The 14,030-nt window shown below is 40.0% G+C and overlaps 1 protein-coding gene across 3 annotated transcripts in view; it reads left to right on the top strand.

Annotated features, from left to right (window-relative positions):
* Positions 1-14,030, top strand: part of CSGALNACT1 (chondroitin sulfate N-acetylgalactosaminyltransferase 1) — a 332,098-nt gene that overhangs the window by 128,470 nt on the left and 189,598 nt on the right. For all 3 annotated transcript variants that reach the window (XM_044305053.1, XM_044305061.1, XM_044305069.1), the window contains one exon: positions 8,780-8,829. The gene's annotated coding sequence lies outside the window, so the exon portion shown is untranslated. The remainder of the gene's footprint in view (positions 1-8,779; positions 8,830-14,030) is intronic.

Below are 14,030 nucleotides of genomic sequence, written 5' to 3' on the forward strand. Positions count from 1 at the left end.
AAAACAAATATTGTCCCAATTCTTAGAGTTGTCCATGTTATTTTTATTGATGACTTATTCTCAGGGTAGGTCATCAATATCAGCCTGGCACCCCAGCAACTCAGCTAATTGAATAGCAGACATGCGCCGTGCCATTGCCATCTTCTCTTCATTATTTACCTGCTTGCCGCAGTGGTGAGCAGGTGTAATTGCACCTTGTGCTACTTTCACACTCTTGTTTTGGGCGGATCCGTAATGGATCTGCAAAGACGGATCCGTTACAATAATACAACTGCATGCATCCGTCATGAACGGATCCGGTTGTATTATTTCTTATTTAGCCATGACGGATTAGTCATGTACACCATTGAAAGTCAATGGCAGACGGATCCGTTTTCTATTGTGCCAGATTGTGTCAGAGAAAACGGTTCTGTCCCCATTGACTTACATTGTGTGCCAGGACGGAGCCGTTTGGCTCAGTTTCATCAAGCGGACAGCAAAACTCTGCAAGCAGTGTTTTGGTGTCCAACTCCAAAGCGGAATGGAGACGGAACGGAGGCAAACTGATGCATCCTGAGCGGATTTTTTTCCATTCAGAATGCATTAGGGCAAAACTGATCCGTTTTGGACCGCTTGTGAGAGCCCTGAACGGATCTCACAAACTGAAAGCCGAAACGCTAGTGTAAAAGTAGCCTAAGCCATCATATTCATTTCAATGGGAAGGTTGGTTCCTATACACTTGTATATAGTCAGCCATATTGAGTCAGCCCCTGCTTATAAATTATAATTTGACTGTGCCCACTAATAGGTGTACCGTTTCTTAAAGGTATTGTGTCAGGAAACATATTCTACGTTTTTCAATCCAGCATCTGAATACTTTTGTAACTGTGTGTAATTAAAAATTATTTGGGATGAGATTTGTTGACTGGCCTATGAGTTTGCCACCTTAATTTCCAATAATTGCTGCCTATTAGGGTTTATTCACAATGGCAAACTTCTGTGACTGAAAATCAGTTCCATACTTCTTAAGTGGGCATTTTTTGGCAGTAAGTACGTGGATATTTGCAAGCTACATTCAGAGGAATGGGAAAGATTCATAAATTTTGGCAACAAAACTGGGGTGTCTGAATATACTCTTACACAGATCTCATCTTTTCGTTAGATGGATTGCAAGGCATTTTCCTTTATTGGAAAAATGTTTGCTTAAACAATTATCGACAACATTAGCAAGTGCCTGACAAAATTGATGATCAACGTGCTGCATTTATTCCTGGTTTATACCACATGATTTTGCTTGCTTTATATGGCTGAAGCTTGTTGCTTGCTGTAAAATTAATTGGATTTTGTTGCACCGAGTTCATTAAATTTCTAAATGTAAGCTCATCTCATTACAGGACAAAGAAAATGACAAGAATGTTTTAAGAGATCATTATCGCCATAGTGAAATTGATTTTGTTCATAGACTTTTTAGCCAGTATTGTTTTTTTTTTGTAAATTGATATTAACCTTTCTTAGCCACAGAAGAAGTGAGATTCCCTTCATTGCTTTTTGGGCATCATGTATTCCAGAGGTTTCTCCAATTAAGCAGGACCTTCTAGTAAGTTAATTTTGAAAGTGAGGAAAATAGGCTTATTAAAGGGATATTCCACTTTCGCTTTTATAGTAATATGTGTTGGATGATTAAGCTTAGTTAAGTGAGGAGGAGTTCTCAGGAATTCTCAGGACTGCTGCCTAGAATAAAGCAAGTCCTCGCTTTCCTTAAAGCTCTTTGCAGCATTGTAAGTCAAAAATTATCTGCACTCTGGCTGTAGAATTAATTAATTTTAATTTCGACATATGTAATCTCCCTGAAGCTTTTATATTCCCTCAGTAAAAAATGTTTTAGGCTGAGCTGTGAGCCACAAAAGCACCTCTGTTTTCACCTCTTTATCAGACGTGAATCTTTGTCCTCGTAGAGCCACATATTCCACTGTCACTCATCTATCCAACAGAATCAGTTCACGTGCATACTCAATGCTTCATTAGACGTGGACAGATATCTGTCACCTTCTTTATGGCTGACACTTGTGACCTTCCTTGAACTTCTTTATTTTATATGCATTCATACACACGTCTTCAATAAATATCGGTACCAGGCACACCCTCAAGTCCACAAAAATGGATCATTGCCCGCTGCTCTTCTTTTCTGCTAATTACAAGTGGGCAGCCATTGCTTCTCGCACTGCAGTCACATATGAGCTGATGTAATATGTTCAAACCTCCTAAGCAGTGACTAGGAAGATTATGTCAAACAATGATGTATTTGTCTTTTCTGAAAGTTGGTTAAAATAAATTCTATAGTCAGAGTGGGGATCATTTTTAATTTACCCTCATAATTTGCAGTGTTTCTAACTTAAAAATATCCTTTCTTGAATATTATTTTTCCATTCTTGTACTGCTGCTAATGTGTACTGCTGGCAATGGGTTCTGGACAGAATCAGTCTCCTTCCACCTCTGGCAGCTGACACTATAGTTCCTTGTTATTTCCCTTTCAGAAGGATTGTTGTCAACTGTACTGCTGCTCCTTTCCCAACAAGCAGGACATAAAGCTATTTATTTTGGCTATTACGTAGTGAACAGATGATCGCTATGCAGATGTAATGGGGAGCCGGGGTTTATACATTGTGGTGATGTGTACAGTATAAGTGCTGGGTGGCATGTATATCCTAGTCAGATAACTCAGCTGGGTGAGAGAACTGAAATCCAGAAAGCTGCAGTGGTTTCAGCAAAGTGTAGTTTGCTGAGACAGTTTTGTCTAGATGTTCTGGGCTGGATTTGATGTGGACTGGGGGGATAGGTTTGGCAGTGGGATCTGCCAGTCCACACCCTTCCACTACATGTATTGTCTTTTGCCAGACGTTATCGCAGGTGAGGCCTGCTGTTGTAATCTAGGAGGGATAAAACAACCCTCTGTGTATGACTGAGGAGGAAGAAAGGCTGAGAAAGCCTGAGAGAGAGGGGAGCCTGAGAGGCTCTGTGTGGTTTCAGCCAGGAGGGTAGAGGGGCCATGAGGCTTTGTAAAGCCTGAAGTTTGGGGGGCCCAGCGACGCACGGTCAGAGTTGGGAGGACTTCTGGACCATCTTCCCCCAAGGGTGCTGGTGTGGTCACAGCCTGGAGGCTGCTGGACCATATATGGCTGAGGAAGCCGGATCTAATCCCATGTGCGAACGGCGCTTTATAGGTGAGGTAGCGACAACACGTGTATTAGGTAGAGCCCAGATGGACAGGTGTTTTATTTTTTATTTTTATGTGTGTAATGGTGCTGAAGTGCCAAAATAAAGCAGAAGGAGAAGTCTGTGATTGCGACCCCCTGAGAGAGAGCGATCCCTTACAACATATACAATAATTTAATTACCTTTCTCTCGAAAGATTGATTTTTGGGATCATGCTACTGGGTAATAAATAAAATGTGTTTTACAGAGATTGCTTCCGCTTGGATATCAAAAGTATTATTTTGCCTTCGGATATCAGTCTGCTTACACAACATTGATGCATAAATGTCACATTTGCATTCTTTTTATCCGAATGTGGCTTAATTAGATTTACTTATAATATAACACTAATTGATATGTTAATCTCTCAAGAAAGCACAGAAGGAAAGCAGCTGCCTATTTGAAGTAAGCAGTCTCTTATAAGGGCTTTTTCTGAATTTAGCTTTTTGTTGTAGTTTTCAAAGTTCCTACTAGGGTTAATAGAGAAAATGTGTTTATCTGCAGTTAATTGTATTAGATTTTTTTCTTTCAAGAAAACATATTAAGATAAATTAAAGGGAATGTGTAATAAAAAAAAAAAAAAATCAAGGTTTAATGTAATGGATCTATCCCTAGTAACAGAGACTCAGATGAAGACTCACAGGAAGTGGGGGGTGTCAGAGCTGAGATCCTGAGCCTGATAAAAGAACTGCTTCTACACAGCTTTTAAAGATTATAGGAGCCTCCTGTCTGTAAGTGGGATTTTCCCCTCCTTATCTGTTCTGTGAGAACGTAAGGGAAAGGATGTCACAGCAGTACAGATTCCACAGAAGGGAGGCAAACCCTACTTGTGAGAGAAATGATTCTAGCTGTACAACTGAAGAGGGGAATAATATGGCTGAGGAAGATGTTAGGGAAGCCCAAACAGACATATTAATTCAGTTATAATTGTACAAACATTTTCTGTATGCTTTAACTGTGTATACTTTAACTATATTTGGATGTACAGGTGAAACTCGAAAAATTAGAATATTGTGCAAAGTTCGTTTATTTCAGTAATGCAATTTAAAAGGTGAAACTAATACATGAGATAGACTCATTACATGCAAAGTGAGATATTTCAAGCCTTTATTTGTTATCATTTGGATGATGATGGCTTATCACTTATGAAACCCCAAAGTCTCAATTTTGAGGGGTATGGTTGCTCAGGGGGTATGGGTTAATTAGCTGACTAGAGTGTGACACTTTGAGCCTAGAATATTGAACCTTTTCACAAAATTCTAATTTTAAGCTGCATTAATGCAATTCCTTCTAATTTGCATTACTGAAACAAATGGACTTTTGCACGATATTCTAATTTTTCGAGTTTCACCTATACATTACAACAGCATTAATGTGCCTCTCTCCAGCCATGCAGATCATGGAAATTGCCTACTATAGGATTATTTTTTTTATTTTTTTTATAAAGAGTGAGTGCAGATCTGATCTAAGTTATTTTAGTCAGAAGCATAAAGTGCATCTACATAGCTTTGAATGTTATATAGATATGCATATGCCTCTCACTACGTGTGTGCATATAATATATATATATTGTAATATGGGGGAAGATCGCTCCAATAAACCAGGTGCATGAGCCAGACCAGGGTTAAAGAAAACAGATGTTTATTTTCCAAAACGAAAATAGGTACAGCTTCCAGCAGCCAAGGTCCAAACAAACCCAACTTAAAGTCCGCTTAGTTCAGTACAATATAATCAATAGAACAGTCCGTTCAAAATAAAGGTATTTTTACTCTTAGTTCTTTTTAGTCCATGGTAGATTCCAGTCGGCTTTCCTGCCAAACTTTCCACATGTCCTCAGTTTCCAGCTCTGTTCACAGCCAGCCACAGCAATGTGTCCACCACACTCCACACTCCCTAACTCACTTCCTTTTCCTCTTATCAGGAGAGTGAGTTAACTCTGTGGGTACCGGATCCTAGGTAGTGCTTTCTTAATGGCACCACAACCCAAATATTGGTGATACATATCTGTCACTGAGGACCCAACCATGGCGTCCTTTACAATATATATACAGTACAGACCAAAAGTTTGGACACACCTTCTCATTCAAAGAGTTTTCTTTATTTTCATGACTATGAAAATTGTAGATTCACACTGAAGGCATCAAAACTATGAACTAACACATGTGGAATTATATACATAACAAAAAAGGGTGAAACAACTGAAAATATGTCATATTCTAGGTTCTTCAAAGTAGCCACCTTTTGCTTTGATTACTGCTTTGCACACTCTTGGCATTCTCTTGATGAGCTTCAAGAGGTAGTCACCTGAAATGGTCTTCCAACAGTCTTGAAGGAGTTCCCAGAGATGCTTAGCACTTATTGGCCCTTTTGCCTTCACTCTGCAGTCCAGCTCACCCCAAACCATCTCGATTGGGTTCAGGTCCGGTGACTGTGGAGGCCAGGTCATCTGGCGCAGCACCCCATCACTCGCCTTCATGGTCAAATAGCCCTTACACAGCCTGGAGGTGTGTTTGGGGTAATTTTCCTGTTGAAAAATAAATGATGGTCCAACTAAACGCAAACCGGATGGAATAGCATGCCGCTGCAAGATGCTGTGGTAGCCATGCTGGTTCAGTATGCCTTCAATTTAGAATAAATCCCCAACAGTGTCACCAGCAAAGCACCCCCACACCATCACACCTCCTCCTCCATGCTTCACGGTGGAAACCAGGCATGTAGAGTCCATCCGTTCACCTTTTCTGTGTCGCACAAAGACACGGTGGTTGGAACCAAAGATCTCAAATTTGGACTCATCAGACCAAAGCACAGATTTTCACTAGTCTAATGTGCATTCCTTGTGTTTTTTAGCCCAAACAACTCTCTTCTTCTTGTTGCCTGTCCTTAGCAGTGGTTTCCTAGCAGATATTCTACCATGAAGGCCTGATTCACACAGTCTCCTCTTAACAGTTGTTCTAGAGATGTGTCTGCTGATAGAACTCTGTGTGGCATTGACCTGGTCTCTAATCTGAGCTGCTGTTAACCTGCGATTTCTGAGGCTGGTGACTCGGATGAACTTATCCTCTGCAGCAGAGGTGACTCTTGGTCTTCCTTTCCTGGGGCGGCCTGCATGTGAGCCAGTTTTTTTGTAGCGCTTGATGGTTTTTGTGACTGCACTTTGGGACACTTTCAAAGTTTTCCCAATTTTTCGGACTGACTGACCTTAATTTCTTAAAGTAATGATGGTCAGTCTTTTTTTCTTTACTTAGCTGCTTTTTTCTTGCCATAATACAAATTCTAACAGTCTATTCAGTAGGACTGAAGTGAAAACCATTTCAGGTGACTACCTCTTGAAGCTCATCAAGAGAATGCCAAGAGTGTGCAAAGCAGTAATCAAAGCAAAAGGTGGCTACTTTGTAGAACCTAGAATATGACATATTTTCACACTTTTTTGTTTCACACTTTTTTGTTATGTATATAATTCCACATGTGTTAATTCATAGTTTTGATGCCTTCAGTGTGAATCTACACTGTCATAGTCATGAAAATAAAGAAAACTCTTTGAATGAGAAGGTGTGTCCAAACTTTTGGTCTGTACTGTATATATATATATATATATATATATATATATATATTATAAAGGAATCTCCTATTGTTCAAGCCAAGGATTATGGATATGATGGAGCTATGTTTATACTTGTTTTATAACCATATAATTCAAAATAGCCTATATAACAACCCAGTAAGGCCACACAAAATTGCAGAATACCTACATAGATCTAGTGTACAGCCAAATCACAAACTGCAAACAACCATCTCGTTGACAAAAGGATCTCTTTATTGGACACACATATATAAAAAACATGTAAAAACATACATAGAAGTCCTCACCATTACAGTGGGACTAAGAAAACAAGAGAGGGACAACTGGAATGAGATAGAGTATATAAACTATATAAGGTAAGCACAAAAAGGATATCCTCCGGCTAATATATGTATTACATACTAAAGTGCTTGAGAGAGGAGAAGGTAAATGGACCTCCACTATGGGCTGCACATATGTAGATATGGAAGCTCATCAATTATTATGAAGTCACGCACAGGTGTAGTATAATGTCGAGCCTGTGACAGTAAAATCACAAGGCAGCAATATAGGGGAGGACCAGACAACCTGAAACTGGCTTACCAATACATAAACAAAGTGCAATCACACCTCTCTTACTGACAACACATGTATTGCATGATAAAGTGCTTAACCAAGGGAAAAGGAAGGTAAATGGATCTCCACTACAAGCTGCGCATGTATAAATATAAGAACTCGTAAATCATTGCAAAATCACTCACAAATGTGATAAAATATGTTAAACCTGTGACAGTAAGATTATGAGGCAGCAACATTAGGGAGAGCCGAAAAAAACTGGGACAGGCTCACCAATTCATAATCAACATGTAGTCACATCTCCCATACCAGTGTCCCTCACCTACCAACGCGTTTCGCCAAATGGCTTCATCAGGGGAATCTGGTTGTTTGTAGTTTGGGATTTGGTTATACACTAGATCTATGTACGTATCATATAATTCAAAGTGAAATAAAACAAATGCATTCAGATTATACAGTTGAAGTGAGTTGGACATTAGACAGTTCTGCAGGCTGTGACTGTACAGACATAGGATATCACTACTGGCCCTCCTAGAGCACTGTGTCTAACATATCTGACAAGTAACATACTGCTTGTGGAATGTGTTCTGAGGGTACAGGTTTCAAAGCTTAAGCAGCCATGGAATTATGGTGTGTACAGAAGTCAATACAGTATGAAAAAGTTTATTTTCTAATGGTATTTTAAATAGACATACAAGGGTAGGTATTGTGTGGAATGGAACCACCAAGGTAAAAACCATCAATGAGCCTTTCTGCTCATCTGTCTCGGCAGAAGAGGGTTGGTCTGACTTTCTTTTCCCCCAAAGTGATTCCTGTAGATGAATGCACTTTTCTGTGCTTGTGTCCAGTGAATAGCATCAGTATGGACATGAGGAAGGATTGCCTCTCGGAGCTGGCGAGCACAGCTGCTATGTAAGAGATGCAGGACAGACTCCAGCTAGACCTGAGGGAAGATGCAGCAGAGTACATTGAAAAACCGTCTTCAGCCAGTTTAATGTCTCACTGTTCAGTGTTTCAAGCTCACAGTGGTGTCTTTGACGCAACAGAAAGCGGCCTTTTTATTTCCCTTCTGTGTATGTGTGGATTTTGTTATCTCTGGGAATAAAGAACACAGAAACGGTTACACTTTTCTTAACTTCACCACCGGGGTCTATGGATCTGCCCGTGTATACGTTTACTTGTGATCAGGACGCCATTGGGATGAATGGAAGGCTTGTACAGTTCTCTCTTCACCCAAAGCATGTGCAAGTATTACTTTACAAACTAATTGTCCAAGTCAAGACTAGTGGGCAAAGATCGTTCATACTGTGAACATGCAGTTCCGTTGTGACCATTTTATGAATTTTAATGTTTAAATGTTATATATTTTTATTATTTAAATTTTTATTTATTTTTTCATTTTGTTCAAAATAGATTTTTGCCTGGGACCAGACTCATTTTCTAGCTGAAATCTCAAGTTTTAGGTAAGCTCTGCTTTTTTTTGCCTTATTTGAATGTCGATTTATTTTATCTTTTATATTGACCTCAATGAGTTGACAGTTTTACATATTCTGTATAGGACACAGAGAAAACGCTATTCACAGCGATACCTGCATGTATGTGTGCTTTTTGTGCTAAACTTTCTCTGTTACAACTATTTTTGGAACATCAGTAAGATGAGAAAATTTGTAAATGCTACTGAGATCTTGAGTAGAGGGAATACAGTTCCATTTAATGTGTCTTTTTTTGGAGGGAAAGCTAGATTTTGTAAAAAAAAAAATTTTTACCCCGATTAAAGGAGGTTGACGTGAATGTAGGAAACAATTTGTATGTTTTATGCAGCATGATATTTTTGTAAATGACTCTATTTATTGCTATATATTTTAAAATAAAGCTGAATCATTAGTACTGTTGTAAAAATAACACTGGACCAAACAGGCAGAAACTTTGAGAAATGTATCACAATGATGCGTGCTGAATTATAAATTTGGCACTACTCTATATTTTTTATATATTACATCAATATTTTGTGCTTAATAAATAGTACGCTGCACTAATAAATTTGGACAGCACCCTCAATGAAATCTGACTCATTAAAGTCAATAGATCTATACACATAGGCATTTTTTCTCTCACTTGAATAAAAATGCAGCACGTTTTATCTTTTGTGTTAACGCACGTAAGGCCCCCCAAAAAATCAAGAGGTCTGCTTGAAAGACACAGCTATGTGCAGGGCATGCAATGCGTTGCATTTTCCACACAGGACTCGTTTAGGTCAGTGGTAAAAAACGGAACCACACTTTATATATTGAAACACTATAGGACTGGTCCCACAGATATTGTAGGACATGTCTTTCCATATTTTGGGGGGAATGCTGTGAAGCAGGGCAATGTATGATTTCCATGATCTGATGGCTTTGCCTTATTATTTATCATTACATGTTATTGTATTTTCCGATAAATTTAGATTTTTATGGATATATGATGGGTGTTGCCTTTGGTTCTTGTGGGGAATGTTTTTTGTAGGTAGCACACTGGAGGACTGCTTATTTTTCACTGATGGCTGCTCTGAGATGCTGTGTGGTATTCTTCAAAGTTTTTTCATGCATGTTAAAAAAGCTTGAAAACTGATCACATCCACACAGAACTTACAGGGGTCGTCTCATCTCACACCTCTGTCAGGTAGGTGCAAGTCCCACCTCTGGGACCAGCACCTATATCCAAGATGGGCCCCCTGAAGTTGAGAGCGGATCGCACAAGTGCGGCCAACCTCCGTTCACTGTTATGGGAGTTCTGAAAATAGCTGGCCGCTGGCTTGGCTATTTCCAGCAGTCCCCTAGAGCAGTGGTCCGCATCCCGCCGGGCCGCGGCCCAGGACCGGGCCCTGGACGATTGTTTGTCAGGCCGCAGAGGAGAGAGGAGCGGAGACGCCAGGCGCATGCCTCAGAGTGGCCAGAGTCAATGGAGAAGGAGGGACGTAGGGAGGAAATCCCTCCCATGGCGCGGCCGCCGCAATAAAATGAGCAGGCTCTGATGCTGCCCGCACCACTGCCACCAATGAATGTGTGGCTAATATTAAAGTAGGAGGAGAGACGGGGGAGGGTTTACCACTGCGCCATCTCAGCTAGCGTGCTCGGCGAACTGCAGCAGCGGCAGCCTCCTCCTCCTCCTGAGTCTTGTGTTCTCCAGTCCCCAGCCATTAGTGCTCTGAAAAGCAGCCGGCGCCGGTACCCGGACCACACCCCGTCCTACACACTGTTAGATTATTAGCCTGCCTCAAAATAAAGGCCTCATCAAATAGTGGGCAATATTGGGTTAACCATTAATGTGAGGTACACATGATGAAGTTACTTACTATTAATGTGAGGCACATGCAGGTCCAAATTGATAAAACAATGTGCCTCATATTAACAGCAAGTTACTCCAGCATGTACCTGATGCCATTAACCCCATCGTTATATAGTGTTATATAGTTTTATATGCACCTTGTGTTTTGTTATGCTCGTGAATCAGTGAGCGCTGACCAGCACCCCCTAAGCCCTGCCCACCTCTAAGCCCCACCCCAGAACCCCCACCCGGTCCCTGTGAAAATTGTCTTGCATGAAACTGGTCCTTGGTGCAAAAAAGGTTGGGGACCACTGCCCTAGAGGTAACTGGAGAGGTGGTCGTGCATGCACGGTGACCTCTTCATTCAACTCTTGGGAAGTTTTGAAAATGGGCGAGCGCTGGCTTGGTTATTTCCGGCAGTCTCATAGAGGTGAATAGAGAGACAGCTGTGCATGCAGGGTGCGCTGTTTATTAATCACTATCGGACTCCCAAAAATAGCCATAGCCGTGCGCTCTCACCTGGCTGACTTTGATGGCATATCCAAGCATTATACAATCAGTGTCTGAGATGAGACAACCCCTTTAACAGAATTTGCAGAAAACACTGAAGCAAAACTGAGGGGAAAATGTTAGTTTAATATCGGTCATCTGCATGAGCCTTTAAGGGAGGCATACATGGGGTCATTTATCAAACTGGTGTACAGTAGAACTGGCTTAGGTGCCCATAGCAACCAATCAGATTCCTCCTTTCAGGAGCTGTCAAAAATGAAAGGTGGAATCTGTTTGGTTGGTATGAGTAACTAAGCCAGTTCTACTTTACAAGAGTTTGATAAATGACCCCAAAAGTGTGTAAAGCATATAATACATGGAAACGCTAGCCTACAGTGTTCCTATATGGGAAGTGTAGGTAGGTAGGTAGGTATATGAAACTGGATGACCACCAGTCTCTAATCAGTTTCTGGTGGTGACAGAACTGTCGTAGCAGCTATAGGGACTGCGATGTACTCATAAATCTCTAAAGCTTTCCCACCATGAGAGCCTATAACTCCAGAATAGCACCAGGGAACTGTTGATTGACATTAGTGTATTAAACAGTGTCCCCTGTATGAGAAGAGATGTGCTGATTGCTGGAGCAAAGGGTGAACTCTAACACTGCATTAACATTACCTGCTGGAATGGGAACAAGACGGCTTTTGAGTACTAGAAATAGTAATAGAAAGTATATAGGTTCCTAATCCCGAGACCTCTTAGAGCCTTCCAAAATTTTTGACTTCATCCTTTTGTCTTTAGGTTTTCTTTTAAAAAAAACAAAACATATGGGAACGTAGCCCAGAGTCTACTGTGGGCCGGGGTTATGTCATTTTGGCATACATTTTTGTGCAATACATCAAAGATACTTTTTGAGAATATACAAAGACATAAATGTAGGGTTTACTGAAGTCAGGGCGGTGACCTAATGGGATGCATGTCATACAGTATCTAGCTGTACGTTTGAATTCACCTTTTGGCTTACATATTATTGTACATAAAACGGTTATGATGAGCATCCATATTATCCCTCTGTTTTCAAAAGTAGTGACATGGCTTCCATAGTCTTGTGTGTATGGACCCGTGTATGTGTCTGTACATTTGTGTGCTCATGTACGCTATAGTTCACACTGTGCTGCCACAGTGGTGGCATTATGTTACATTTTTGCAGTGGAGCCAATTAATATGCCCATGTCGCTAATATAGAATTACACAAAAGCACTCCCAATAATCTGAATATGACAGATCATTCGTTCACACAGCATTTTTTTAATTGTAACACTTTTCAAAATGCTCCATAGATTTTAAAGTAACATCTGGCCACATAAAAAAAGCAGAAAACACAGCAAAAATTTTGCATTTGTTTTGTCTTTGTTTTTTATGGTATAATACGCCATATATATTTTACAATTTTTTTTGCAGTGGTCTGAAAAACATTTTTTATTGTAATGCTATTCAAACTGAACTGTAGATTTTAAAGTAACATTTGACCACATAAAAATGCTATTAACTTACCGAAAACGTGGCAAAAATCCACAAAAAAATTGGAAAACGGCAAATCAAATCATGTGTCAAACAGACCTAAATTTTTTAACAATAACTTTGGATAGTAGTCTATTTAAAGGGTTACGTTTAGAAAAGAAAAAGCAAATGTTCTAAAATAACAAGAAATATTAGACGTGCTGTCCGCATCCGTTGCTCTGTTCCAAGGCCCCGCAAAAAATATATAGCATGTCCTATTCTTGTCCGTTTTGCGGACAAAAATAGGCATGTCTACAATGGGCTGTCCGTTCCGTTCCGCAAATTGCGAAAGGCACACGGGCGGCTTCCGTTTTTTGCGGATCCGCGGTTTGCGGTTCACAAAAAACTGCACGGTCGTGTGCATGAGGCCTTAACCTGAGCATTTAGAAAGCATAAAAAAATGCTTTCTGGTAGCCCCATGGGCCATAGACACAATGGTCTGGAGCTGACCCGATTGACTTCTATGGTACAGTCTTCTAGGCATGCTGTGTGCCCTGTGCAGAGGTCATTGTACAAGGAAAGAATAGATAAGCTTTGACAATAACCTATTATGAATGGTGGGGCCTGTCTTATCTTTACTGTGGTGTTATCTCCTTATCATTACAGGCAGGCCTAGAACAATATGTAACTGTAATAAAGTAATTTGTAGAGACCAAGAACTGGCTCCTATTGTTAGGCTTAGTGGCCAGTGTGAAAACAGCAGGAATATGTATTTTTTGTTTAAGTATAGATAGTGACAAGGAAAATTTAAAATAACATCAAAAATTCTTTAAAAATATGTTAAATATAAAAAAGTTATTTCAACAATAGGTCATTTTCTGATGGCACATTCCCTTTAAAGTTCCTTTTTTTTACTCGTACAGTCTGAATGGGTCGTCTTTGACAATAGTGCAATGGTATAAAAACTGCATCTGACTTACTTATGACTTTTTTGAACTTGGGAAAGCTCTGGGACTGCACAGAATACATGTCCTTATGGCAGAGAATACAGAGTCACATAGCAGCAGTTTGTGCATACATTTTTAAAGTCGTAGTAATAAATGTTTTAACTCTTCACAAATTTGCCTCGTGGCACCTACATATGAAGCACTTGATTGAATTTGTATGCAAGTATTTTGTAACAGGACTGTATGTACAGATATAAAATAGCTGTACCATTGTAACCCTAACTTTGAGACTATGTTTAGGTAATATTGAGGTTGGAAAGCACCCAATATCCTGTTTAGTATCAGTATTGACCACCCAGAAAAATAGATTAATGCCTTTTAATCATTGTATGAAAAAAATTCAAGCAGTTTTCTTTGATCTG

The sequence above is a fragment of the Bufo gargarizans genome, chromosome 1 (genome assembly GCF_014858855.1).
Source record: "Bufo gargarizans isolate SCDJY-AF-19 chromosome 1, ASM1485885v1, whole genome shotgun sequence".
NCBI classification, from domain to species: domain Eukaryota; kingdom Metazoa; phylum Chordata; class Amphibia; order Anura; family Bufonidae; genus Bufo; species Bufo gargarizans.